The sequence below is a fragment of the Macaca mulatta genome, chromosome 13 (genome assembly GCF_049350105.2).
Source record: "Macaca mulatta isolate MMU2019108-1 chromosome 13, T2T-MMU8v2.0, whole genome shotgun sequence".
Taxonomy (NCBI): Eukaryota; Metazoa; Chordata; class Mammalia; order Primates; family Cercopithecidae; genus Macaca; species Macaca mulatta.
In genome coordinates, this window is record NC_133418.1 from 123,678,672 (window position 1) to 123,691,121 (window position 12,450).

General features: G+C 37.0%; 1 protein-coding gene across 1 annotated transcript in view; it reads right to left on the bottom strand.

Annotated features, from left to right (window-relative positions):
* Positions 1 to 12,450, bottom strand: part of SNTG2 (syntrophin gamma 2) — a 374,485-nt gene that overhangs the window by 205,798 nt on the left and 156,237 nt on the right. The gene's annotated exons all lie outside the window — the stretch shown is intronic.

Genomic DNA, 12,450 nt, shown 5'->3' on the forward strand with positions numbered 1-12,450 from the left:
ACTTGCCTCTGACTGGGAGAGCTCCAGGCTCTGCAGGTCCCGCAAGTTTGGAGGCCTGTGGGCACTGAGGCAGTGGAGACAGTGAGGCCCTAAGGAACTGGCACATAATTTTTGTGTGTGCAAACATATAATGTTATAAATTCTCAAGTAATGAAATTAAAATGCCAGCAGCAGTCTAGGTAAATAGCAAACATTGGCATACACTTTCTGCAGTTTTTGCTGAAAATTAAAGGATCAAATTAAAATCCTTAAAGGAGATACGGAAATCCTTCCTTAACTAAAACTTAGGAGTTTAAACAGCAGGAAAACAATAATTTTAATGTGGTGAGACATGCTTGTTGGTTTATTCTTCATTGTCTTGCCTCCACTTTCTCCCTCCCCTTGCTGTGGGTAACAATTAGGTTCCCTCAGTTCTGGAGCCAACACTTGGGTTAAGCATTTGACGGCCAAAGGGAAGTCCAGCCTCTCCTCACGCCCCACCAGAGTCCTTCAGGTAGAAAAACACTGTGTGAAATCGCTGTTTCTTTGTTCATTGGTTTCCTAGATTTTGTTTCCTCTTTCCTCTGTTTGTGGCAATAACCTGGGTCATTAAAACTACTGATAACTGAATTTATAGTAAACCATAATTTCATTATTTCCAGAATGCTCAAGGTTCTTAAATATACTGACTTGAAATGGCTTTAAGCTAACTTAGTTCAAGCGTTATCAAAACTTTCACGGAATTTTAAGTCATCATTGTGCTTCGGTCCTAAATGTAGCTTAAGAAACAAAGAGAGCAGAGAAAGAGCACATCATGGAGCTCCGTGTAGCTATTAACAGCTAAAGTTTACAAACAACATTACAAAAGCGTGAACCCTGTGAAATGTTGGCTTAAAACCAACCTTCTTAAGCAATTTTGGTTCAGTGAAAGGGAGGAGGAAGGAGAGTCATTCCCAGTTATTAAATGAAAGGTAATTACAAATACTTTCCAGCTAAATCTGTGAAATGTTTTTCACCTGATGGACACTTTTAGCCTTAAAAAAATTAAAAAGTGGTAAAATGGGTGATAAAATAAAATCATGAAAGTTCGATTTTAATTCAAAAATTTAACGCCCCTAAATAAAATGAATTTGGTCAGATTAGGCAAGGTTTGTTGATTTTAGCTGAAAAGTGATTCTAGTTAATCCCTATGGTAATACAGCCACTGCCTCATGTTTTATGAGTGTCTAATACAGACACTTATAAAATTCATATGCTAAATGAAATATAGCATAATGCATTTTAATCCATATAAATATTCAAACTCCTACAAAATGTTATAATGAGGTGATATTTTGTTTCATTATATTTGCTTTTTCAAGATAAAGTAATTATAGGGTTATCTGAGGTCATGTAAAGGTAATGTAATCAAGGTTTGGAACACAACTGTGTTATCATGAACATAATTGTGTTTTCTTGAAAATTAATTAGAATTTGTAAAGTTAAGACATTTGTTAAATATTTATTCACATATGCATGTGGATAGTGTTATATAATGATAATATTTGTTACCAAGTCTTAATATTGAGTTAGATTTTATTATTTATTTGAATTAATAATGACTAAAATTACTGAGCATTTCTTACAGGTCAGACAACCTTCATAGTCCTTATGGACTTATTTAAACCACATCACAACCCCATGTGTAAGGCATAATCATCACCCCACAGGTGAAAATTCTGGACCTTAGGGTCAAAATTCAGACCACGTGCCATGTCAACACCTGTGCATGTCTGACTAGACACTGAGCAGAGAATGTAAGGCAAAGAAGACATATGGTATGATTTTACTGTGAAGTTCAAAACCAAGCAAAACTAAACAATGTGATGTTTGGGGACACATATGTGGCTGAACTGTAGAGAAAAGCAAAAGCATGGTTCTCACTGAACTCAGGAGAGAAGGGGCAGGCACGGGGCATGGGGCTCTGGGCGGTATTTAGCTCTGAAACTGGAGGGAAGGTGAGTGGGCATTTGCTCTAGTGTGGTTTAGAGGATGGTATCATGTACACTCAGCCAACACACGTCTCAGCTTCTTCCACAGCTTACACTCAGCTTCCACAGTGGAGGATGGCTAACCCGCCTAACAGTGCAGACCCGCAGCCGACCCCACAACTCTGCTCAGTCACTCCCTCGGTCCCCACTCACTGCCTCACTGCCTCCGGAACAGGCAACCTAGAAACAGAATCGAGGTTTGCTTACCACCACGATGACACATGATCTTTTGACACATGATCAAAAGATAACGGGACAAAACTTAAGGGAAAAATTGCCTACATCAAGAGAGAATTTTTTCTTTTCAGGTAGTTTGCATGGTGTCGAAACAACAGCAGCTGGGTGATCTGAAATCATGCCTTCCGCAAACTCAATTCCAGGCATCCGGAAAGGAGTGCTGCTTTTACTCAACTTCCCCGTGGCTCTGACTGTATTTGTGTACTTGGTGTTACAGATTAAATGCATGCTGTCAAACCTATCAACTTGTGTATGTATGTATGTTGTGTATATTTATCTATATATACACACACACACATACATACATATACAGGTTTTATATATATATATAGAGAGAGAGATTATCTGATTAAATAAGCTCTAATTTTATTTTATTTTTAAAACAAAAGATTTCTGAAACTTTAAGTTTACAGTTCAACTTACTGTTTTGTAAAACAATGTAGCAGAGACTATATTAAAATCTATACGAGAATGTGTATTTGATAGTTTAGAGAAAAGCTGTTAGCCTAGGACATGGGTGAAAGTAAATGTAAACATTTTCCCATTAGGTGAAGAGCTCAAAAGGAAAAGGATCTGCCAGTGGGTTAAACGGGCCCCTCATAAAGGTGTGAACTAGAAGAACAGGAGAGTTTCTGCATTTTCTCTGGAACTTTAAACTGAGGGAAATGAATAGTGTGTCCCACGTTTGTGCTCATTTTCAAAAAGAGCTCACTTTAACGATCTGTGGACTCCAACGGTATCACTAAAATACATAATCTGAGAGATGTAAGTCAAATGGATTCGCCAAAACAACTCGAAGCTTGCGCACCGCAGGCCAGGGTGTAGCTGAATCCATCCCGAGTGTGACTCTGGAACTTAAATGGCCTTTTTACATCCTGATAAGCAAGAGCAGCGCTCCAGCACCTAAACGCTTTTACCAAGAGCAGCGCTCCGGCACCTAAACGTCTCTACCAAGAGCAGCGCTCCGGCACCTAAATGTTTCTACCAAGAAAGAAATGCCAGCCGAACATAGACACCAAGAACTGCCAGTCAAAACACATCTTCTGATTAAAACTAACGTCAGCAAATTAACTCAGGAATAAATCAGACAGCGCTTATATAATCTTAACAGACCAGAATGTCTTACAATTGGAAACCTGCATCAATCCCACAGAGAGCTGACTGCATCTCAGTAGCAAAGCACATTACGGTTTGGCCCGAGGCTGTGTCTTGTCTGGGGCTCCTGTTGACTGTATAAATCCTATAATCATTGTTTGACTTTACATTGTGTTACCTGATAAAAACAAAGGTCATTAAATTTGTTTTTATTACCATTTAGTCAAAACTATAGAAAAACTACTATAGTATTGATGACAGGCTGCAGGATTTAGCTATCTGTGGCAAATGAAATTCTAAATTGGCAGTGTCAATGTAAACGCCTAAGTTTTCCATAGACTTTCTTCACCTCTGCAGAGTACCCAGTGATGATCGACTCATGAAGGGCTATGAAAAATGCTTCTCCACACAGAGATTTTAATCTCCAACACTGTACTCCAGCAAATGAATCAAGCTTCTTGTCAAGAAACACATGCTTTATGACTTGGGCACAAGACTTTCTCAGGTTACTCCAAAAATATGGGCCTGGAACATTCTTTTAAATTGTTTCCAGGAGTTTTTGGGGAGGGGCAACAAATGTTGAAAGGATGGACAAGCCATCTAGATGGAGTTTTCACCAGCCTAACTGTGATGATGTATCAAAAAGAAAACTTTGTCATTTCTTAAAATAATTTCAGCAGTGTTACAGTTCTTTTTGAACTTTTCTAGCTGGAAAAATTGTAATGCAAAAAAAGATTTTATCATGTAAAATATTATTAATCTGAAAGGAAAAATGAAAATTTATCTTCTTTATCATATATAAGAGTTAGTTTTATTCAACTGAGAAAACCATATTGCTATTTTTAAACTCTGAGTTTATTCTCAGAGTTTGCTAGAAAAAATTATGCAAAAAATTATGTTGTCACTTCACCAAATGGCTCCAAAGAATGTCATCCATGAATTTGGGATGTCCATGTCCATGATAAGTGACAGCCTATTTACTCAGGGGAAGCAGTCAAGGAAGCCGGAGATTCACAGACTCAGAAGTACTTTCATTGCTCATATTCTGTGAAATAAGCACGAAAAATAAGATAGGCACATATGGCTTTTAAGTTTTTTGGCCAAGAATTTAAGATGAATGAGTTCTTTTGCCTGTAACTCTTATTATCAGGAACTCTACAATCAATAAGAAGTAGACTTGCTCCCTACAAATGTTAAGTGGATGTATGGCCTGCAAGAATTTTTATTACAACCTTGTGAACACCACCTTCAAATATTTTATATATTAAATTACATGAAGATAACGTTATAAAATATTAAAGAGGTATTTAAAGGCATTCTCTTGATGATAATGAGAGGTCACATTAACTTGGCAATGATGTATTATTGACTGCAGAGTCTACTGCACAGCTCATCAGAAATCCTCCAAGCCCTACTCAACACCAGGACAACCAGAAGTGGTTGAGGTTTCCAGTTTCACCTCAAAAGAATTAAAGGTGAAATGTCATAAGTTATATGCATATTATAATTGCTAAATTTAACACATGGAACATTAAGGACTACTTAGAATGACAAATATTACATACAAAGTTAAATTAAGGCAGTCACAAACTTGACCTTCATATTTGGCTTTACGGTTTGGCGCTATGGTTTGCCTCAGATGACAGATGACCATGATGAAATTATTAATTTCCAACGCCAAATTTATCCAAAATTGTATATTTGTGTCTATTTACCAGAAGAGACACATTTCCGTGGGAAGGAATTCTCAAATCATGATGTAGACCTTTATACAAAAGAAACAAGGTACCATAATGGACACTGAGTTCAAAAGCACGTTTGCAGGACATGCAGATACAAACTTCATCTTGTCATTTATCATAAAGGCTTCTGGTAAAGGCCAATGACTTTCAAAATCAGCGTAGAGAAGGATGCTCTGAGAACCTACAAAGAACTCAAACAAATTTACAAGAAAAAACAAACAACCCCATCAAAAAGTGGGCAAAGGATATGAACAGACATTTCTCAAAAGAAGACATGCATACAGCCAACAGACACATGAAAAAATGCTCGTCATCACTGGCCATCAGAGAAATGCAGATCAAAACCACAATGAGATACCATCTCACACCAGTTAGAATGGCGATCATTAAAAAGTCAGGAAACAACAAGTGCTGGAAAGGATGTGGAGAAACAGGAACACTTTTACACTGTTGGTGGGACTGTAAACTAGTTCAACCATTGTGGAAAACAGTATGGCGATTCCTCAAGGATCTAGAACAAGAAGCACCATATGACCCAGCCATCCCATTACTGGGTATATACCCAAAGGATTATAAATCATGCTGCTATAAGGACACATGCACACGTATGTTCATTGTGGCACTATTCACAATAGCAAAGACTTGGAATCAACCCAAATGTCCATCAGTGACAGACTGGATTAAGAAAATGTGGCACATATACACCATGGAATACTATGCAGTCATAAAAAAGGATGAGTTTGTGTCCTTTGTAGGGACATGGATGCAGCTGGAAACCATCATTCTCAGCAAACTATCACAAGAACAGAAAACCAAACACCGCATGTTTTCACTCATAGGTGGGAACTGAACAATGAGATCACTTGGACTCGGGAAGGGGAACATCACACACGGGGGCCTATTATGGGGAGCGGGGAGGGGGGAGGGATGGCATTGGGAGTTATACCTGATGTAAATGACGAGTTGATGGGTGCAGCACACCAACACGGCATAAGTATACATATGTAACAAACCTGCACGTTATACACATGTACCCTAGAACTTAAAGTATAATAATAATAATAATAATAATAATAAAAGAAGGATGCTCTGCAGAGGAACTAAGTAGTGAGAACCACGCAGAGTTTTCTTGGGAAATCATTCGTTAGAAGATTTAGAAAAATGAATGAACAAATAGCAAATCCTTTAGCTTATCTCAAGAATCAACTGTCTCATCTCACTTTTGGTACTTTCTGAAAATGTCCTGCATAAAAGGTATATGTCGTTTATTCAAGGCCGATTCCCTGCTGTATAGCATTTGCTCTGAAGATGGAAAGGCTAGACACTTCTCCTAGGTGTATGTCGTTTATTCAAGGCCGATTCCCTGCTGTATAGCATTTGCTCTGACGATGGAAAGGCTAGACACTTCTCCTAGGTGTATGTCGTTTATTCAAGGCCGATTCCCTGCTGTATAGCATTTGCTCTGAAGATGGAAAGGCTAGACACTTCTCCTAGGTGTATGTCGTTTATTCAAGGCCAATTCCCTGCTGTATAGCATTTGCTCTGACGATGGAAAGGCTAGACACTTCTCTTAGGTGTATGTCGTTTATTCAAGGCCGATTCCCTGCTGTATAGCATTTGCTCTGACGATGGAAAGGCTAGACACTTCTCCTAGGTGTATGTCGTTTATTCAAGGCCGATTCCCTGCTGTATAGCATTTGCTCTGACGATGGAAAGGCTAGACACTTCTCCTAGGTGTATGGATCTCCCCTTCAGCACTGGAAGTAGATGAGTAATCGTTTCCTAAAATCATAAACCGAATCGTTTTCCAACAGTTTCCAAGTCGAAAATGCAGATTTCATTTTTTAAAAAAGTCAACTGGAATATCAGAAAGTCACATTAAGTGGCTGTGAAAAGACAAACTGAGCATTTCCTGTGCACTCTCATCCTGGCTGATGGCTATCAGCCTTGGACAAGAAGATTTCCAATGTCTATTAGTCCAGTGCAGAAGTAAAACCCCAAGCAGAAGTCCTAGTTTCTAACACAGTTTTCACCCTCCACCATATCATGGCAATATATAAACAATATTGAAAGTTGGCACGGGAAACTCAGATTACACTGTGAGGGTCTGAGAGAAGCAGGGAGACCAGAGCTTGTATTCATTTATCAAACACTATTTCTGTACTGTACATTTTGTGTTGATGGAGGCATCACTTAAATGAAAGAGAAAAAATGAAACGGTTATGAATAAATCTCTAAAGCAGATATTCATTATGTTACAAAGCCTGTTGAAAGACGAAAACTTCCATAACAACACAAAAATAAATTCAAATCCATGGAATCCATTTTTCAGATTATTGTATGTATTCATATGCATAATAAAAATGTATACAATTATTTTGCTCATTTTAAAAAAGCAATTTTTTTATACAGCCCCAAACGGTGAAATGAGTAGACTCTAGATATAATCACGATTCCATTATTCACAGTATGCAAAAATAAATAAATTACATTCCTTACAGAATGGCAAATTAAAAACCATATGATCATCTAAATAGATTCAGAAAAAAAGCATTTAATAAAATTTAACACTTCTTCACGACAAAAACTCTCAGTGAATAGGTATAGAAGAAAAGTACTTCAAAACAATAAAGGCCACATATAACAAACCTGCAGCTAACACTATGCTGAATGGAAAAGCTGAAAACCGGAACAAAACAAGGATACCCACTCTCACCACTCTTAATCAACATGGTCCTGGAAGTCCTAGCTAGAGCACTCAGGCAAGAGAAATAAGGGACATCCAAATTGAAAAAGAGGAAGTCAAATTGTCCCTTTTTGCAGATGACATGATCTTGCATAGAAAAACCTAAAGGCTTTACCAAAAAACTCTTAGAACTGATAAATGAATTCAGTAAAGTTACCGAATACAAAATCAACATACAGAAATCAATAGTGTTTCTAAATACGAACAATGAACTTGCTGAAAAAAATCAGTAAACCAATTCCATTTACAACAGCCACACACATACACACACACATAGACACCTTAGAATAAATTTAACCAAGGATATGAAAGATCCCTACACGGAAAACCATAAAAAATTGGTAGAAAAAATTGACGATGACACAATGGAATGACATAACATGTTCATGGACTGGAAAAATCAAAACTGTTCATATGACCATACTCCCCAAAGTGATTTAAAAATTAAATGCAAACCCTATCAAAATACCAATGACATTCTTCACAGAAATAAAAAAGAAAATCCTAAAATTTGCACAGAACCACATGAGGCCCGCACAGAACCACATGAGGCCCCAAGTAGCCAAAGCAATCCTGAGAAACAAGAATAAACTTGAAGGTATTACACTTCCTGATTTAAAATTATATTACAAAGTTATAGTAACCAAAATGACATGGTACAGGCAAAAAATAGATAGACTAATCAAACAAGATAAGTATCCCAGAAATTAATCCATGTATCTATAGACAACATACTTTTTTTTTTTTTTTTTTACAAAGGGCACCAAGAACATACATTGAGAACATTTTCTCTTCAATAAATGGTGCTGGGAGAACTGGCTATTCACTTGCAGAAGGAAACTGGACCCATCTCTCACTTTGTATAAAAATTCAACTCAAAATGGATCAAAGATCTAAATGTAAGACCCAAAACTATAAAACTACTAGATGATAAAAATAGAGGCAATGGTTCTGGACACTGGTCTGAGAAAAAATTGTAAAAATAAGACCTCAAAAACACAGATAACAAAAGCAAAAATAAACAAATGGGATATATCAAACTAAAAAGGTTCTGCACAGCAAAGGAAACAACAGAGTGAAGAGACAAGCCACAGAATGGGAGAAAATATTTTCAAAGTATTCATTTGACAAAGGATTAATATCAGTATATACAAGGAACTCAAATCTCTCAACAGCAAAAAAAAAAAAAAAAAAAAAAAAAAAATCCTACTGAAAAATAGGCATATGATCTGAACAGACATTTCTCAAAAGAAGACAAACGACTAAAGATATGAAAAAATGCTTAAAATCACTAATCATGAGGCAATGCAAATAAAACCCACAACAAGATGTTATCTTATCCCAGTGAGAATGGTTATTGCCAAATAGACCAAAAATGACAAATGTTGGTGAAGGTGGAGAGGAAAGGAAACTCACACTGTTGGTGGTAATGTAACCTGGTACAGCCACCATGGAAAACAGTATGGAGTTTTCTCAAAAAACTAAAAATAGAACTACCATATGATTCTGGCAAACCCGCCACTAGCATTTCTCCAAAGGAGAGAAAATCAGTTATGTCAAAGATATATCTGCACCCCATGTTAATTGTAGCAATATTTGCAATAGCCAAGATACGGAACAAAGCTAAGTGTCCCACAACAGGTGAATGAATAAAGACAATGTGGTTTATACACACAGTGGAGCACTATTCAGCCACACACAGAATGAAACACTCCCATTTGTGGCAGAGTGGTGAACCTGTAGGACATTACTTTAAGTGAAGTCAGCCAGGCCCAGGAAGTTAAACACTGCATGTTCTCACTCATGTGGAAGCTGATCTCATGGAACTAAGGAGTAGAATAGTGGTTACTAGAGGCTGGGAAGGGGAAAGGGTAAAAGAGATGTGGAGAGACTTTTTTAAGGATACAAAATTACAGCTACATAGGAGGAATACTTCTAGTGTTCTATAGCACTGTAGAACGATGATAGTTAGCAATAATATATTGCATATTTTCAAATAGCTAGAAGAGAGTATATTGAATGTTCCTAACACAAAGAAATAATAAATGTTGGAGATGATGAATATAATTACCCTGATCTGAGCACTATATATTGTATGCATTGAAGCATCATCATGTACCCCATAAATACGCACAATTATGTGTTAAGTAAAAAAAAAAACACAGCTTCACCCTATCCCTGTACACCACACCCTACTGTCTACTTCTGTCATTTATTCTATCATCATATCCTGTTCCGAAATTTACTATCTGATCTAATGTGTTACTTTTTGCCACAAGAGAAAAAGTTTCTCCATTGAGATTAAGCAAAACACACATTAATATTAAAACAGCTGACATTTATTTACTGTAAATCTGCAAGAAAAGAAAGGTAGCATGTCCATCTCAAGTATGCCAGATGAGTCTTTCCTTCTGTGATTTGTATTTACAATAACTCACCTTAGAAAACAATTCTGGTTTGGAGGTATGGTAGGTTATTAAGGGTTTTGAATGACTAACACCAAGATATTAGAGGAAAGCAGCAAACTTCAAACCTAAGGATACAAATAAAAATATGCGCAAATGCATGGGTGCTTTGAAGGTGAAGGGAGGGAGAGGGAAGAAGCAAGAGGAGGACAGGAGGAAGGGAGAGAGGAGAGGAAAGCTCAGCTTCCTATCACACACTCTTGACTTAAAAAAGGACAAAAACTCTACTTTGATAATAAAGTTCATGAATGAAGAAATGAAGTTTTAATATTATGAAATAAATATGCTATGCAAGAAATCTCTCGAGTAGTCAGACTTTAGTAACTTAATATTTAGCATATTAAAATGAAGACTTTTAAATAAAAAGTTCTATTTAACATAATTTGAAGGTTAATGCTGCTGTTGATTCAAATTGTGAATGTCCTGTGGATGTCCAGTAGATTTTTGTTACTATTTTTTAATAATAATAGTATGTTTAAGGCATACAAAAAGATGTTATACATAGCAAAATGGTTACTATAGTGAAGCAAATTAACATATCCATCATTTCACCTGATTACCCATATTTTTGTTTTGTTTGTTGTGTGTGTGTGTGTGTGTGTGTGTGTGTGTCAAGAGCAACTAAAACGTAGCAGGAATCTCCAACATAGTATGATTGTGTGACCTTTAGTCCTCATGTGGGGCACTAGACCTCTAGACTCACTCATCCACTTGTGCACTGCTTTGCATCCTCTAACCTACAGCTCCTCATTCCTCCCCACCGCCATCTCCTCACTTCTGGTGGCCACTGTTTGATTCTCCTTCTCTGTATGTTTGACCTTTTCCTCAGGTTCCACCCATAAGTGAGGTTATGTGGTATTTCCCTTTAATGTCTGGCTTCTTTCCCCTGGCATAGCATCCTCCAGGTTCAACCCTGTTGTGACAAAGGGCAGGACCTCCTCCTTCTTCAAGACTGAGTAATATTCCATCCTATATATTTTCAAATGATAATTGACAATTTACAATTATATAAACTTATAGGGCAAAAATAATGTTACGATTTATGAATGCAATATGAGATAATGAAACCAAGCTGGTTAACATATCTATGACCTCAAATACTTCACGGTTTTATAACGAAAACATTTAAGATAATATTCTTAGCAATTCTGAAATGTACAATAATCTATTAAAAAGCTATCTTTGCCACACTGTGCAAGAGAACTTAAAAAAAAATCCCACTGCATAAATGAGAGTCTGTGCCCTCTGACCATCATCTCCCCATTCTCCAATCCCCAGCCTCTGTAAGCACCACCCTACTCTCTGCTTCCATGAGTTCAATTGCTTTAGATACCACATATAAGTGAGAGCATGTGGCACTTGTCTTTCTGTATCTGCCTTGCCAGTTTTTAATTGGGTTACTTGTTCTTCTCCGATTAACTTGAATGAATTCTTCATAAATTTTGAATATTAGCCTCTTATCAGATACATGTTTTGCAAATATACTTTCCCCATCCACAGGCTGCTGCTGCTGGTCTTGTTTTCTCTGCTGTGCAGAAACTTTTCAGTTTGATGTAGTCCAATTTATCCATTTTGCTTTTGTAGTCTGAGCTTGTGGTGTGACAGCCAAGAAATTATCGCCAAGGCCAATATCGAGGAGCTCGTCTCCTACGTTCTCTTCTAGGAGTTTTATGGCTTCTGATCTTACAGTTAAGACTTTCATCCATTTTTGGTAGATTTCCTATATGGTTAAGCTAAAGGCCCAATTTCACTCTATCACATGTGGAAGTCCAGTTTTCCCAGTAACATTTATTGAAAAGAATATACATTCTCCATTGTATCCTCTTGATGCCCTTGTCCAAAATTAGTTGAATACATTTGCTTAGACTTATTTCCGGGCTCTGTATTCCGCTCCACTGGTGTATGTGTCTGCTTTTTATATCAACATCATACTGTTTTGATTACTACAGTAACATAATCTTAAATCAGAAATTGTGATGCCTTCAACCTTCTTTTTCTTAGAACTGTTTGGCCATTCAAGGTCTTTTGTGATTCCATATGAACATTTGAATTGTTTTTTTCTGTTTCTGTGAAAAATGTCATTGAGATTTTGATAGGGATTACGTGGACTCCTATATATCACTTTGGCTCATAGATGTCTTAGCAATGTTAATAAC